A 14,633-nucleotide genomic window follows, 5' to 3' on the forward strand; every position below is an offset into this window, starting at 1 on the left:
CATATTACCAACGTTCTCTCTATCGGCATCCTCCAGTGATGAATGTGTTCATTTTTCCCTTCTAGAAACCAATGTGGACATCTAAGATAAATAAGGGGGGGTTGTAAAAAAAAAACAGCAGTGGAGTGATGCTTCATGTTGGAAAGGCCCTCGAGAGGCGCATTCAATCTTTCAATCAATACACGCCATCGTCGGGTGTACGCCATCATTAGGGAGGACACTTCCCTGTTTATTTATCATCAACAAGACTCGCGCCTGACAGCATCTTGTAAACAACCACTCAGTATGTATTATTTTTAACCCTTATTTTACCAGGTAAGTTGACTAAGAACACATTCTAATTCACAGCAACAACCTGGAGAATAGTTACAGGGGAGAGGAGGGGGATGAATAAGCCAATTGGAAGCTGGGGATGATTAGGTGGCCATGGTGGCCAGATTGGGATTTTAGCCAGGACACCGGGGTTAACACCTCTACTCTTATGATAAGTGCCATGGGATCTTTAGTGACCACAGAGTCCAGACACCCGTTTAACATCCCATCTGAAAGACGGCACCCTACACAGAGCAATATCACCAATCACTGCCCTGGGATATATTCTTTAGACCAGAGGAAAGAGTGCCTCCTACTGGCCCTCCAACACAACTCTGCATGTGTAAGTATGTATGCCTTGTGTACTGATAATGCACTGTGCTTTCTATGTAGGTTCATGGTTTAACCAACTAATTTGCACTCAAATAAGGGACACAAAGAGGCTACTAAATGTGAATGGAGTCATGTTACCTGAATGGAGTCATGTTACAGGCTGTATCACATCCGGCCGTGATTGGGAGTCCCATAGGGCGGTGCACAATTGGCCCAGAATCGTCCGCCAGCGACGTCCGGGGTTTGGCCGGGGTAGGCCATCATTGTAAATAAGAATTTGTTCTTAACTGACTTGCCTAGTTAAATAAAAGGTTAAATGCATTTATTTTTATTTTTATTTTATTTTTTTAAATACCTGGGATGACATGTTTACAAAAACAGCCTCATGGATTTCCATTAGACCCGATGTGTTTGTGATGACATTAGGCGAGCTACTACTACCAACAAGTACTACTACTGAATATGTTTGAGTGCAACTCCATCTCTGTCTGTTGACCACATTAATCTTCAGATGACCACATGAATCAAGCTAAGGTCAGAGGGTCAGAGGTTAAGTGACCTCCTTGGTCATTTGGACAATCATTCGCTATCCTAAAGACGTGGGGATGCATCAATAGACAGTGAAACTTCAAAACGCCTTTGGAGTGAAGTACCACTGTGTGATGAAGAACAATGGGAGCAGATAAGATTCCTCTCAACAGTGTGTTTTTATTCCGGCGGGAGGGAGGGAGGGAGGGAGGGAGGGAGGGATGGTGGGATGAGCTCCCCTGCTCCTCTGAGGCTGTTTGAAGTGGAGCGGTTGGGTTTATCTTCTTCGGATGGTGGGAGGGCGTGTGTGTGTGTGTGTGTACGCTCGTGCTCTTGTGTGTGTGTGTGTGTGCGCCCATTACTGTGCATGCTGTGTGTGTGTGTGTGTCCATGAGAGAGAGAGAGAGAGCTGGTCAGACTAAAGCAGGTGGGGGTCTGGGATGTGGACGAATGACCCGGGAGAAGACAAATGGCTTTAGCAGGAGGGCCGGTGACATTTATGTGGTTTCATGTGGTAATGGACAATGACCCCTGGGGGTCAGGGTGCCAATAAGGCAGAGGCCCATTCCAGCACAACCCTGAAACCTGAGCCAATCCAAAACAGGCCTCTGACTGTCACACACACATAGGGCGGAAGATGGAACAGTATCCAGCACAGTGCATTCCTCACCTCGGACCACCTAGGTTGGGTGCCAAAAACACCCAGGATGGGTAGTGTGTGTGTGTGTGTGTGTGTGTGTGTGTGTGTGTGTGTGTGTGTGTGTGTGTGTGTGTGTGTGTGTTATTAAGAGGCTCCCTGCCCTGTGTTCACTCAAGGCTTATGAGGAGAGGCTACTTCATACTGTTGGTGACAGCTTTGTGGTAATAATGTACCGAGCCCCTGCTACTGCAAGTGGTACGCTCAGTCAAGTGAGACTTTGCCTGGGAGGAGACACATACAGAGACTCCTCGGCAGCTAATGAGACAACTGGGAGAATGAGAGAGAGAGAGAGAGAGAGAGAGAGAGAGAGAGAGAGAGAGAGAGAGAGAGAGAGAGAGAGAGAGAGAGAGAGAGAGAGCAACTGAGCCGACTTTCAAGGTTTGGGAACAGGGGAGGAAGAGAGGGAGGCAGAGGGTGACCTGGATGGCTGCCAAGAAACAGAAGAGGCAGAACGAGAGGGGGAGGGAGGGAAGGAGGGGAGGGTACACCTCTAGCCATGGTAGCAGCGGGTGGTTATGCAATGTACACAAAACAGAGGAGGGCTGCGATCAAAGGCACCAGGTGCATACATAACAAAAATCTGACACTACCACAAAAAAACGACAAGGGGAAGAAAAATGAAAAGAATGCGCCGGGAAAAAAAAGGAACAGAACAGAAGCTCAGTGCCGAAGACACATCAGTGGAGATTTAGAACAGAGGGATGAGATCGATAGAATGAATAAAAACAACTAAAACGGTCGTAGCTTCAGCTCTGGCTGTGTAGTCATCTGTTCAGCCAAGCAGAGGCACATGGGAAGGTAAAGTGGTGACGGTGAGTAAATACTTAAAACATCAAGATACCGAATGGGGGGGGGGAGAGAGAGAGAGAGAGAAAGAGAGGCAAGAATAGCCTAGTTTGGCTTTAGCTGCTCGAGGGAACGGGCCTATAAAAGTTTAAGGATGCTGAGTGGTGACAAACAGTAATGTGATGACGACTATTATTACTACAACTACTACTGCTGTTTCTGTGTGAATTTCTTTGTATGTCACTCTGTGTCATTGTTCCCCCTTTTCCTTCCGTCTGTGTAGTACATTACGAACACACACACTCGTTTGAAAGCTGTAAGAGCAGAGCACATGTTTGTTATTAGCTGGATATTTCCTGGAAAATAACACATTTCCTTGGAAACTGTAATTGGACATTTCCATGTAAAAGGACCCATGAGCACCAACATGTGAGGTTCATAGGAGCATGACAAAATGAGTAACAAATGAAAGTTAAGAGTCAATATTTTTTTTAAGTGAATGGATTTTTTTTTATACCATTTTCCATCCTACAATGTTTGAATAAGCAAAGGCTTTGATTTCTTGTCAAACAAATGGAAAGGGGGTCTTATAAACCATCTACGAGAAAAAGTCTTAAAAGGCATTAGAAAGACAGACCCCTGCCAACAAATATCAACACTTTTATTTAGTTTAGGATCATTTTCTTCTGCCTTTTGTAACATAAACATTGTCTTGTGCCTTAAATTCCGTTACCAAAAATCCACATATATTTAAGATATTTTCTCATTTCTCTCCCTCATGAGGATAGAGGATAATGAAAGTTCACAGAACTAACAAGTAAAGGTAAAACCTTTCAATTAGTTAGTGTTTTACAGATATAATTTTTTTTAATGCATTATTAAGTGATTAAAACTCAAAATTCTGTTACCAAATTGGTAACAGAATTTTAGAAATATTTGTAACGGAATTGTTACAATTAAATTGGCTAACAGTGCTTATTTCGTCAAAACAATTTTGACTATTCGTCAAACACCCATTTCTCAGTGGCAACTGATGAGCCTATAACTGACTAAATAGACCCAGAAAAAAAATTGATATATTTTTTTTAATTAGTTGACTAAAACGAGACAAAATGATCTCTGACTAAAATCTGACTACTAAGTGGAGTTTTTGGAGATTGAGAGCTTTTCAGGTGATAAGCACAAGTAATATTAGCAGCACAGATGCGCAACACAGTTCTGTTCAGCAGTGGGAAGGACCAGTCACACCCGGTAAACACAGCCTACATCAGCTGGTGAGCAAATGATGAGTGTGGGCAGACAGGCTCCGCTCCGGTTCCACCTCCGATTATACACATCGCATCGTGACTCTCTTGCTAACCAGTCACCACCAGCCTTCTAGTTAGCTACTCTTTGCCTGGTTAAGAAACACAAGCTTCTTTACAAAATTAAAAACAATAACAGCATTCAGTTTAACAGCAAAACGACAGTCTAGCTATGTTTTCGTCTTCCTTGAGAAGGCTATAGAAAAGTAGGCCGTCTTTGAATTTGTAGTCTCGTTCAACCCTCCCCCTTTGCCCACTGCATTTCATATACAGATTCTGTAGCCAACGTAGCCAAGTCTCCCTCCTTTCCTCAGCGATAACGGCTTATTCTAGGCCCTTAGGCTGACTTATCTCAGCTCACTGGTCACCATAGCAGCACCCACCCATAGCACGCGCTCCAGCAGGTATATTTCACTGGTCACCCCCAAAGCCAATTCCTCCTTTGGCCGCCTTTCCTTCCAGTTCTCTGCTGCCAATGACTGGGACGAACTGCAAAAATCACTGAAGCTGGAGACTCATATCTCCCTCACTAACTTTAAGCACCAGCTGTCAGAGCAGCTCACAGATCACTGCACCTGTATGTAGCCCATCCAACTACCTCATCCCCATATTGTATTTATTTATTTATCTTGCTCCTTTGCACCCCAGTATCGCTACTTGCACATTCATCTTCTGCACATCTATCACTCCAGTGTATAATTGCTATATTGTATTTACTTCGCCACCATGGCCTATTTATTGCCTTATCTCCCTTATCTTACCTCATTTGCACACAATGTATATAGACTTTTTTCTACTGTATTATTGACTGTATGTTTGTTTATTCCATGTGTAACTCTGTGTTGTTGTTTGTGTCGCACTGCTTTGCTTTATCTTGGCCAGGTCGCAGTTGTAAATGAGAACTTGTTCTCAGCTAGCCTACCTGGTTAAATAAAGGTGAAATAAAAATATATAAAAAGGCTACCATTCAATAGACATGACCAATAATACCTGCGCTCCATTTATTTTACTTCTATCGTGCATCGGTGGGCCGCATTTTGCACTTATCAAGCATATCTGCTACGTTCGAGAACGTTTCGCAACTGTAAGTGACCCTGGTAATGTTACCTGTAGCCTATAGGCAAAAATGTTGTACCACAGAAAGAAAGGAAAAGCAAACAATTTGACTAAATTCCTCTTGCCACTACGCTATCTGACAGGGTAAATAACTATTTTGAGTTCATGTAGACCCAACGACTCAGACTTGAGCACTTGGACCAGGACTCAAGCACTGGGGACTTGGGACTGGATTCGGACTCGAGGTTTAGTGACTCCACTACATCACTGGGCGAAACAGTCATTAGCTCCCGTTCTACTTTAGGTCCTCAATGTGGCTGCGGCGTCTGTGGGACGAACGTTCATAACAATGGCAATGACATGACCAATAGATGGAGGTATACTACTTTGCCAATGTCATGAAAATAATAGTCAGTTGGTAGAAAAATACCCAAATACAGTATGTAAAGGAGGATATTACATATTTCTACCTTTGTGTACCTATTTAGGAAACATCACCACAAAGTTCTCTTAGTAGGCCATCACCATGAAGTCCTCTTACTAGGGCATCACCATGAAGTCCTCTTACTAGGGCATCACCATGAAGTCCTCTTACTAGGCCATCACCATGAAGTCCTCTTACTAGGGCATCACCATGAAGTCCTCTTACTAGGGCATCACCATGAAGTCCTCTTACTAGGGCATCACCATGAAGTTCTCTTACTAGGGCATCACCATGAAGTCCTCTTACTAGGCCATCACCATGAAGTCCTCTTACTAGGCCATCACCATGAAGTCCTCTTACTAGGGCATCACCATGAAGTCCTCTTACTAGGGCATCACCATGAAGTCCTCTTACTAGGGCATCACCATGAAGTTCTCTTACTAGGGCATCACCATGAAGTCCTCTTACTAGGGCATCACCATGAAGTTCTCTTACTAGGCCATCACCATGAAGTTCTCTTACTAGGGCATCACCATGAAGTCCTCTTACTAGGGCATCACCATGAAGTTCTCTTCATGGTGATGTTTCCTAAATAGGTACACAAAGGTAGAAATATGTAATATCCATTCATATTTGTGTAGTACAGATCAGGGACCCATGATCAAATTCCGTTACCACAATTCTGTTACCACTTCACTTACTGTAGTTCAATAACCAAAAGAGAGTTTTTCAAACTCAAGGTGTCATGTAATAGCTGATAGCCCATTCTTTCTGAAGACATCTTTGAATCTTAATTCAGAGCAGATATTTAACAGAATTTTTGGAAAATGTGGTTGCACAAAAAAAAAAGGAAAAATGGAGGGAGATTTTTACAGAAATACTGTTACCAAACTTTGCATCTGCACTGTTCTTCCAGTAAAATTGGGTTGTATGGTGTGTTAAAGTGACATTCATGTTTTTCGTTTGGAATACATTTTAAGAGAAAAATCTGAGTCTCAGCGCAATTACATTAATGTGGAATTGCCCAATTACAACTGTGTCGATGCTGCCACACACGCACACACCCCAGGCTAATAAAGTAAGACACTGTACCAAGCCGCACTATTGTCAACACTAAAAGCTACAGACATCAATATTCTCTGACTTGCAACAAAGGATGGTTCCTTATCATTCAATGGAATTTTCTTTACAACATCCTCGTTGACAGAAGCCTCCTTCCTGTAAAGCCTGAAAGAGAACAGAAGCATTCAGGTGTTGAAACTTCTTTTCATCGTACTGAGAGAAAAAAACACATCTGCAGAACATAGGCTTAGATACAAATAAATGAATAACGGCGGCCCACTATATACACACTACATAGCCAAAAGTATGTGGACACCCCTTCAACTTAGTGGACTCGGCTATTTCAGCCACACCGTTGTTAACAGGCGTATAGCGTCGAGCACACCGCCATGCAATCTCCATAGACAAACACTGGCAGTAGAATGGCCCGTACTGAAGAGCTCAGTGACTTTTAACGTGGCGCCTTCATAGGATGCCACCTTTCCAACAAGTAAATGTGTCAAATTTCTGCCCTGCTAGAGCTGCCCCGGTCAACTATAAGTGCTGTTATTGTGAAGTAGAAATATCTAGGAGCAACAACGGCTCAGCCACGAAGCCACACAAGCTCACAGAACGGGACAGCCGAGTGCTTAAGCACGTAAAGAAAATTGCCGGTCCTTGGTTGCAACACTCACTACTGGGTTCCAAACTGATCCTGGAAGCAACGTCAGCACAATAACTGTTCGTCGAGAGCTTCATGAAATGGGTTTCCATGGTCGAGGAGCCGCACACAAGCCTAAGATGACCATGCGCAATGCCAAGCATCGGCTGGAGTGGTGTAAAGCTCGCAGCCATTGGACTCTGAAGCAGTGGAAACGTGTTCTCTGGAGTGACGAATCACGCTTCACCATCTGGCAGTCCGACGGACTAATCTGGGATTGGCGGAAGCCAGGAGAACGCTACCTGCCCGATTGCATAGTGCTAACTGTAAAGTTTGGTGGAGGAGGAATAATGGTCTGGGGCTGTTTTTCATGGTTCATTAGTTCCAGTGAAGGGAAATCTTAACGCTACAGCATACAATGACATTCTAGACGATTCGGTGCTTCCAACTTTGTGGCAACAGTGTGGGGAAGGCCCTTTCCTGTTTCAGCATGACAATGTCCCTGTGCACAAAGCGAGGTCCATACAGAAATGGTTTGTCGAGATCGGTGTGGAAGAACTTGACTGGCCTGACCCTGACCTCAACCCCATCGAACACCTTTGTGATGAATTGGAATGCCGACTGCGAGCCAGGCCTAATCGCCCAACGTCACTGCCCGACCTCACTAATGCTCTTGTGGCTTAATGGAAGCAAGTCCCTGCAGCAATGTTCCAACATCTATTAGAAAGCCTTCCCAGAAGAGTGGAGGCTGTTACAGCAGCAAAGAGGGGACCAACTTCAAATGAATGCCCATGATTTTGGAATCATGGGCAGGTGTCCACATACTTTTGGTAATGTAGTGCATGTACAAAGCCTCTGACCTCTAACCCAGTCCCATGACACAGCAACTGTTGAGCTGTCCACACTGCCAGTTGGACACACACACAGCAAATAGGCATTCTAGGCCTGCCCATCGCATAAATAGAACGTTGACGCACTACTTTTCCCACTCAAGGAAGGGCTATATAAAATGTATATAATATATCAGACGAAGCCCTGTCATCAATTTCTCCTCTCCAGTCCTGCTCTCGGTGGCTGTCCAAAGCACATGTTTTTTTATTTACCTTAGCTCTATCTGGGCCGTGGCCTGGGCTCAAACTGGAGTCTTTTGTCTTTGGCATCATTAATCAAGTGTCCTCTAACAAAAACACAGAACCAGATGAGAGACAAAGGGAAGAGAAGGGAAGCGGGGGTGAGCAGGGGGGGGGGGGACCGAGCTAGGTAAGGAGGAACAGAGGTGTGGGAGGGGGATGCTTGACCCACATCCAAGACCTTCATAAATCAACTGTTAACAATAACAAGCAAAGTTTCATGTGGCTCCTTGATTGATTAATCCGTTTTCAAATCCTTCTATTTTTTTTCGTCTTCCCTCTGCTTTTTGGGTTTTGAAGTGGCGCGAGAGAATGTGGACTGCGAAAGGGTGAAACAGTTTGGTGTGTCTGATTTCCTCCACTAGGCTAACGTCTTCATGTGGTAGCGTTTCGATGGTAATGGTGACTGCACCCTGTTCTATTTCAAGCTTTATTTGCTCTGACACTATTGACTGTTGCATCCTTGTTCCAATCCAGCCAAGGTCTGTTAACGTGATTGGACAAGATTTTCAATACATGCATTTTCAATACATACACATGCCCACACAAACACACCACAGTGAGCACACATAGGCCAGCGCACCCGAACACGTACACCCCCCCCCCTTCTTCACACACATACATACACACACACAGAGCTGTCCTCCCCTCTACGGTGGAGAAACACACCGCAGGATGTGAAGTAGCCTCCCGAGACTCTTTGTTAGGTGCGCATCGATCTGCATTGAGTGTGGACAAGGAGGGCCGGGGATCGATAGGTGGCCATTATGGGAGATGTGTGCAGTGGGGCCTGAGTGCAGCTGGGGCCCTCCCCGCTGTCACTACCTCCCTTGTCGTCTATTGGAGATTTTTCTCCACTGGAGCAGGCTACGCTCCATAGAGGGAGGGGGGCACACCAGCTAGCGGCATCCCAGGAGAATACCACCACACTAGGATCTCTCCCTCCCTGTGTGTGTGTGTGTGTGTGTGTGTGTGTGTGTGTGTGTGTGTGTGTGTGTGTGTGTGGAACAGCTTGATCCTAAGACTCTGTCACGCACTCCCACTGCACATAGTCAGGGAGCACTGAATGTTCTATTCCTCTGTCTTGTCAGATTCGGAGCGCAGAGAAAAACAGTATTACTGCATTTCCGTATTACAAAATGTGTGCCGATGACATAACTCATGTGCCATAGTGTCTTTTTAGGTTTTAAAGCAAAATGTAGTGCCTGTGCCCTTTCACACTGCAATGCTGTAGGACTTCCAGTTTGATATGACAATTAAATGAAGACACGTAATGTAGGGTAATGTTTGATCAGATGCTTTAAAAACCTCCATGTCGACGCTCAGATTGAAAACGTGATATATTTCAGGCGGTTTGAGACCTGCAGACTCTCAATAGGCCAGTAAAATAAACAAATGATGCAGTCCAGCCCTGCTCTAGCACCGTAGGAAAAACACCAGTGTCTCCCCAAGATTCACTATAATATAATACAGCACTAAACTCAATTTAGACTTTTCTTTTTTTCCTCCACTCCTCCACTGCAGATCTCACCATCACTAGGAGCGGGATGAAAACTGTGCGTTTGGATGACGTTATGGAGACGCAGCGACTATTAAAAGCCAGGCAAATGCCTTTACCAGTTGTTATGAAATGGAGCCGGGGTGCCAAGTCAAGGCCCGGTGCTGCATCCCCCAGTCGAAAAAACCTTCTCCAGCTGACCAAAGATCTAGTTAACTGGCTCACCCCTCTTCTGCTGAAGTGCTGCTGAGCTCTGACGGCTATAGTGAGCGGTGCCTGTTGGCTCGGCCGTCCACGGAACTATATAATAACTCCTACTTCCCCGCCCTTTAGTTGTGTGGCTGTTCGCCCTCTGTTGCAGCGATCTGGGTTCTTGGCTTTGGCCGGTGACCAGGGCAGCTAGCGCTCACACACAATACAGTACTGTGCTTCGTGTGTGAGTGAGAGAGAGGGATGGGGGGGTGAAAGGGGGAAGAGAGAGAGCGAGAGTCTGGCTCGTTCGAAGCTTTATGAGAAGGAGCCCTCCACACCCTTTCTTCCATACTGGATTACAGGGCCTGGACTTCCTTGCTCCACATCCCCAGACTGCAACATTTCTGATGACTTTTTCCACTCTTGCTATTTCACTGGTTCGGCAAAATAGAGCCATTTTGGAGCCCTCATACTGTAGCTCCCCATCCTCCGGGCTGATCCTTGTTGTTCGTAATCTCTGAGGAAGTCTACGGGCCGGGCAGCAACACAAGTCACTGTCAGACTGCAACAAGGCTGTAGTACAGAGCTCCGGTCCGTGGAGGTGGCACAGCCGCCCCCTTTAAGGCCTCGAGGGGTCACCTGGTCCTTTAACAGCTTGTCATTCTCCACAGCTGGCCCACGCTGAGCTGTGCATGTATGGTAACAGGGAGAGCCTCAGCGAGCCGTCGCTCCGGAGTGGCACAGGGAATTTGTTTATGTTTCCCGCTGCCAAGATCCTGTCAGGAGTAGCCCCAAAGCTCCAGAAGAGGAACTGCAGACTGTTCAGTCTCGAGCTACCTACGCCCTCTCGCCTGCATGCTCACAACTGCTGTGGGGATCATTTGGCTTTTATTGTAAGGAAGGGGCTCTATAAGTCTGCCCCACACTCTCGCTCCACAATAGCTCTTACTGCTCAGACTGCCTCAGTGCAATGGAGGAAGTAGGGCAGTGTGGGTGTTAACATCAAAACCAAATCAATTTAAATTATCTTTAGTCCAAGTACTACAGTAGTCACATACAAAGTGTTAAGTGTTTAAATTCAAAACATCTTCACAGGCTCCAGTTAAGTGTCGCCACTGCCCAGACATGCGTCAGACAATACCAAACATTACAGCACTTCACATATCTGTGAAGGACCCTTGTGTATGACTCCGGGTCAGAGAGTTTGTCCCACTTTCCCTCTCCTCGCCATTAAACGAGCCAGACTCTATAGTAGACACAGTAGGCCAGGAATGAGCCTCTCAACTTTTCAAGCCCTATTCTGGCCTACTAGAGTCCAGGCACTGTAGCCGTGTCAAGCAGCGGGACTGTCTTCATTTTGAGACAGTGTAGCGATAGAAATAGATGGAGAGGTGTGTAAAAAGCAGGGGGGGTGAAGGAGGTTCAGATGAGGGGAGGGAGCAGAACAAAAGATGGAAGAGTACGAGATATGGAGACGGGTGTGATACAAAAAAAGGAAGCAATCTCTTGTCAGTGATGAGGTTTGGATGGTCCACAGTCACATGTCACGTCGCTAGGGGGGAGTGATGATTCCCAGCATTCCACAGCTTTAGGGGAAGTTAACCGTCAACAAACTATGGAGCAGAGAACCCCTCAACTGTCAGCAACAACACTCATTCATGATTAGCTAAATTCACAGACGACAAAACTTTCTGTGGCTACATAGGAACAATACTTTAGTAGGGTTCTTTGTCAGCCTACACAAGAAATCAAACATTCCATTACTGAGTTTCATCGAATCGCTAAATAGTATCCGAACATTCAAGGACAAAGTGCTTTGTAAGAACACACATAAATATCTGAACCATTCAACAATTAGGTCTATACTGTGGAAACGTTTCCTAAGAAATCACACAATACCTGAGTGTCAAAGGAATTGCGACAGCAAAACCATACTGTAGCCAGTCTTAACTCCATTAGGACTCGCCCGATACTCTGTGGGTTTCATAACTCTGTGGGTTTCATTTTCTAAAAGAAATCACAATATTACACACCCGACAATGAAAACTTCATAATACTTTCCATAAAGAAGACCAAGGTAACCACTTGCTTCAGACCGCACACAGAGTGAGAATCATTAAAGGCATGTGTTACACATCAGCTGCTGGAGCTGCTCACCACCTAAAAGCCGGGACTTCTGAGAGGCAAGTTCAAATGTTGCTTCAACCCTGAAGCAAATTCAAAGACCAATCAGGAGTAGTAGAGTGATATTTCCTAGGGTTCAAAATCATATGAGATAGGAAGGCTAGAGTAAAAAAAAAATATGTCCCGAGCACATTGAAAGGACAGAAAGTAAAGAGAGGAGGCCAGCTGGCCAGCCCCAGCCAGCCAGCCCCAGCCAGCCATATGCCAGTCCAGACCAGTTCAAATGTGGTTAGCTAGCCTAATGGGGGATTTGCCAGGCGACTTGTCAGCCATAGTTTAGACACATGGACATCCTCTGTGGATGCACACAGTCTGTCTAGAGGCTGGCATACTTCAGGAACAGAGGGCAGGGATGGGCTGGGGCAGGGCTGGGCAGGGGCAGCGCTGGGCAGGGGCAGGGATGGGCAGGGGCAGGGCTAGGCAGGGGCAGGACTGGGCAGGGGCAGGGATGGGCAGGGGCAGGGATGGGCAGGGGCAGGGCTGGGCAGGGGCAGCGCTGGGCAGGGGCAGCACTGGGCAGGGGCAGCACTGGGCAGCGCTGGGCAGGGGCAGGGATGGGCAGGGGCAGGGCAGGGGCAGGGCTGGGCAGGGGCAGGGCTGGGCAGGGCTGGCCTTGGCGTCATCATGCACATCCTATCGGTCTTTCCTGTTACCGCCTGGAAGGGACTGATCACCTCCCTGTGGTGCTGGCAGGACAAACCCGCAATCCCATCCCTCTGGTCACAGTCTGGTTGGCTGTCTGAAATTTACACTGTCCTGCTTTACTGTGTGCTGTGGCCCATAGCCTAAAGTAGGGCACTGGACCAAAGCCTATTCACTTGTAAAGGTCACCAACGCAACTTGACTTGCTCTGCCTAAACCTAATGAATAGCTGTTCAGTTCTGCTTTATCTTTGCCATTTTAACTTGGGAATAAAACTGTTACTAGATGTTCCAAATGAGGAAAAACAGTGGAATTACACTTGATCTGACACTTGCAGATCGTAGGCCACATGCCACTGGGTACGTAATGGGTGAGTGTGTCGAGTTTGAGAAACAGGGTAAAGCCTTTGAAGACATTCCAACAATACAACGGTAAGTGACCTTCACCATGACAGCACAAGGTAAGACAAGGCAGAGGAAAAGCTAACTAGCTAACAGACACTGCTCTCTGAACTTAAACAAATCAACCACAAAACCCCCTAATATAAACAGTGACATGCAACGAAAAAAACTAACGAAACCAATGAGCGCTCGCTGCCTCTTAGAAGGACACGGTCTGACCGCTCCCCAGGTTTCACAGGGCTGACAAATTCGGGCTTACCCCAAAAACGTCAATCCGCCCTTTTTTTGGCCGAGGAAATCTCCCAGTCAATCGATTGCAGATCCTCAGCTCTGGGAGAGAGAGCCCCTCAAACTGGGAGCTTTGGTCCTTATCCACATGCTGCATGCAGCCTCACTCAATCTTTCCCTCTCTCTGTACCGCGGCAGTGGCAGTCGCCTCACTCACAAGTCTCTCTCACATTCTCCCACTCCCTCCTTCGGCTACGGGTAATCGCTCGTTCCACCAGATCGGGCGCTCTTTTTTTCTCCTCCCGACATCATGTGAAAGTGGGAGAAAGAAGTATTTTTGTGGTGTGTGTGCGCGGATTACCTAAGGCCTACAAGTTCGCAGTGTGAATGGCTGCAACTCAATTACAGCAATGTGAATCAGGTGGCAGAGGCTAGAAATCACCCTCAGCATGACATGGGACAAAGACTACTTCAACCAGGGGACTTCTGGGTTGGATAGCGGTTAGACGGGACGCTTTGTACAGTTACATCGGTTTTGTTTACGCTAAAGAAGCCGTCGCTAAAACATAGCGACTGTTTACTAATATGTCCCGCCACAAATGCAAATCGTAATTAAGGCCAAGTTTCGAGGGGAAAACTGGAAATGTGGCACGTGCCAGGCCATACTTTACCAAAAGCAACATGACATGAATTGCAGACCTGGATATCTAAAAAGGCATTGATATCTTAGATGAATCCTTAAGAATAACAAACTGTTTTGGACTGCAGTTAAAGATCCTGGCCAGGGCCGACGATTTAAAATGGAAAATGGGGTTTGATCAAATATAACTGTAAGCAAAGACAGTACAGTGGGACTAGAAATCCAATAGAAATCCCAGATCGCGCTTGTGGCTATGTTGGCTAGCTAAGCTGATTCACAGAAACGCGTCATTGGGTCTAGCGGTCGTCTCACGCCGAACCGCGCATGTGAAGGCCGTCAAAATCAAAGGCACTTCCATATCAAGTTGTTTTTGACTAAAATGAAACATTTCAGAATGTAACTTTCACAGGGTTGAAGTAATAACATGTTCAACTACTTAACACACTGGTTTGAAACTAGGTTGTGCATTTAGAATTAGAAAACATTTTCAACTAAGGGAAACTAAAAGTTATTCCTTATCAACTCCTCAAACCGCGGCCTGGTCTGCTTCACAAGCATTCCCAGAAGTCTCAC

At 46.1% G+C, this 14,633-nt stretch overlaps 1 protein-coding gene across 3 annotated transcripts in view; it reads right to left on the reverse strand.

The window, feature by feature from the left end:
• The window catches only part of raraa (retinoic acid receptor, alpha a), a 214,239-nt gene that overhangs the window by 175,734 nt on the left and 23,872 nt on the right, over positions 1 to 14,633 (reverse strand). Inside the window, exon 1 of one of the 3 annotated variants that reach the window (XM_029708838.1) lies at positions 13,452 to 13,566. The exons of the other annotated variants lie outside the window; for them this stretch is intronic. The gene's annotated coding sequence lies outside the window, so the exon portion shown is untranslated. Of the gene's footprint in view, positions 1 to 13,451; positions 13,567 to 14,633 lie in introns of those variants that run through there. 3 annotated transcript variants of the gene reach the window in all.

The sequence above is a fragment of the Salmo trutta genome, chromosome 2 (assembly GCF_901001165.1).
Source record: "Salmo trutta chromosome 2, fSalTru1.1, whole genome shotgun sequence".
NCBI lineage: Eukaryota > Metazoa > Chordata > Actinopteri > Salmoniformes > Salmonidae > Salmo > Salmo trutta.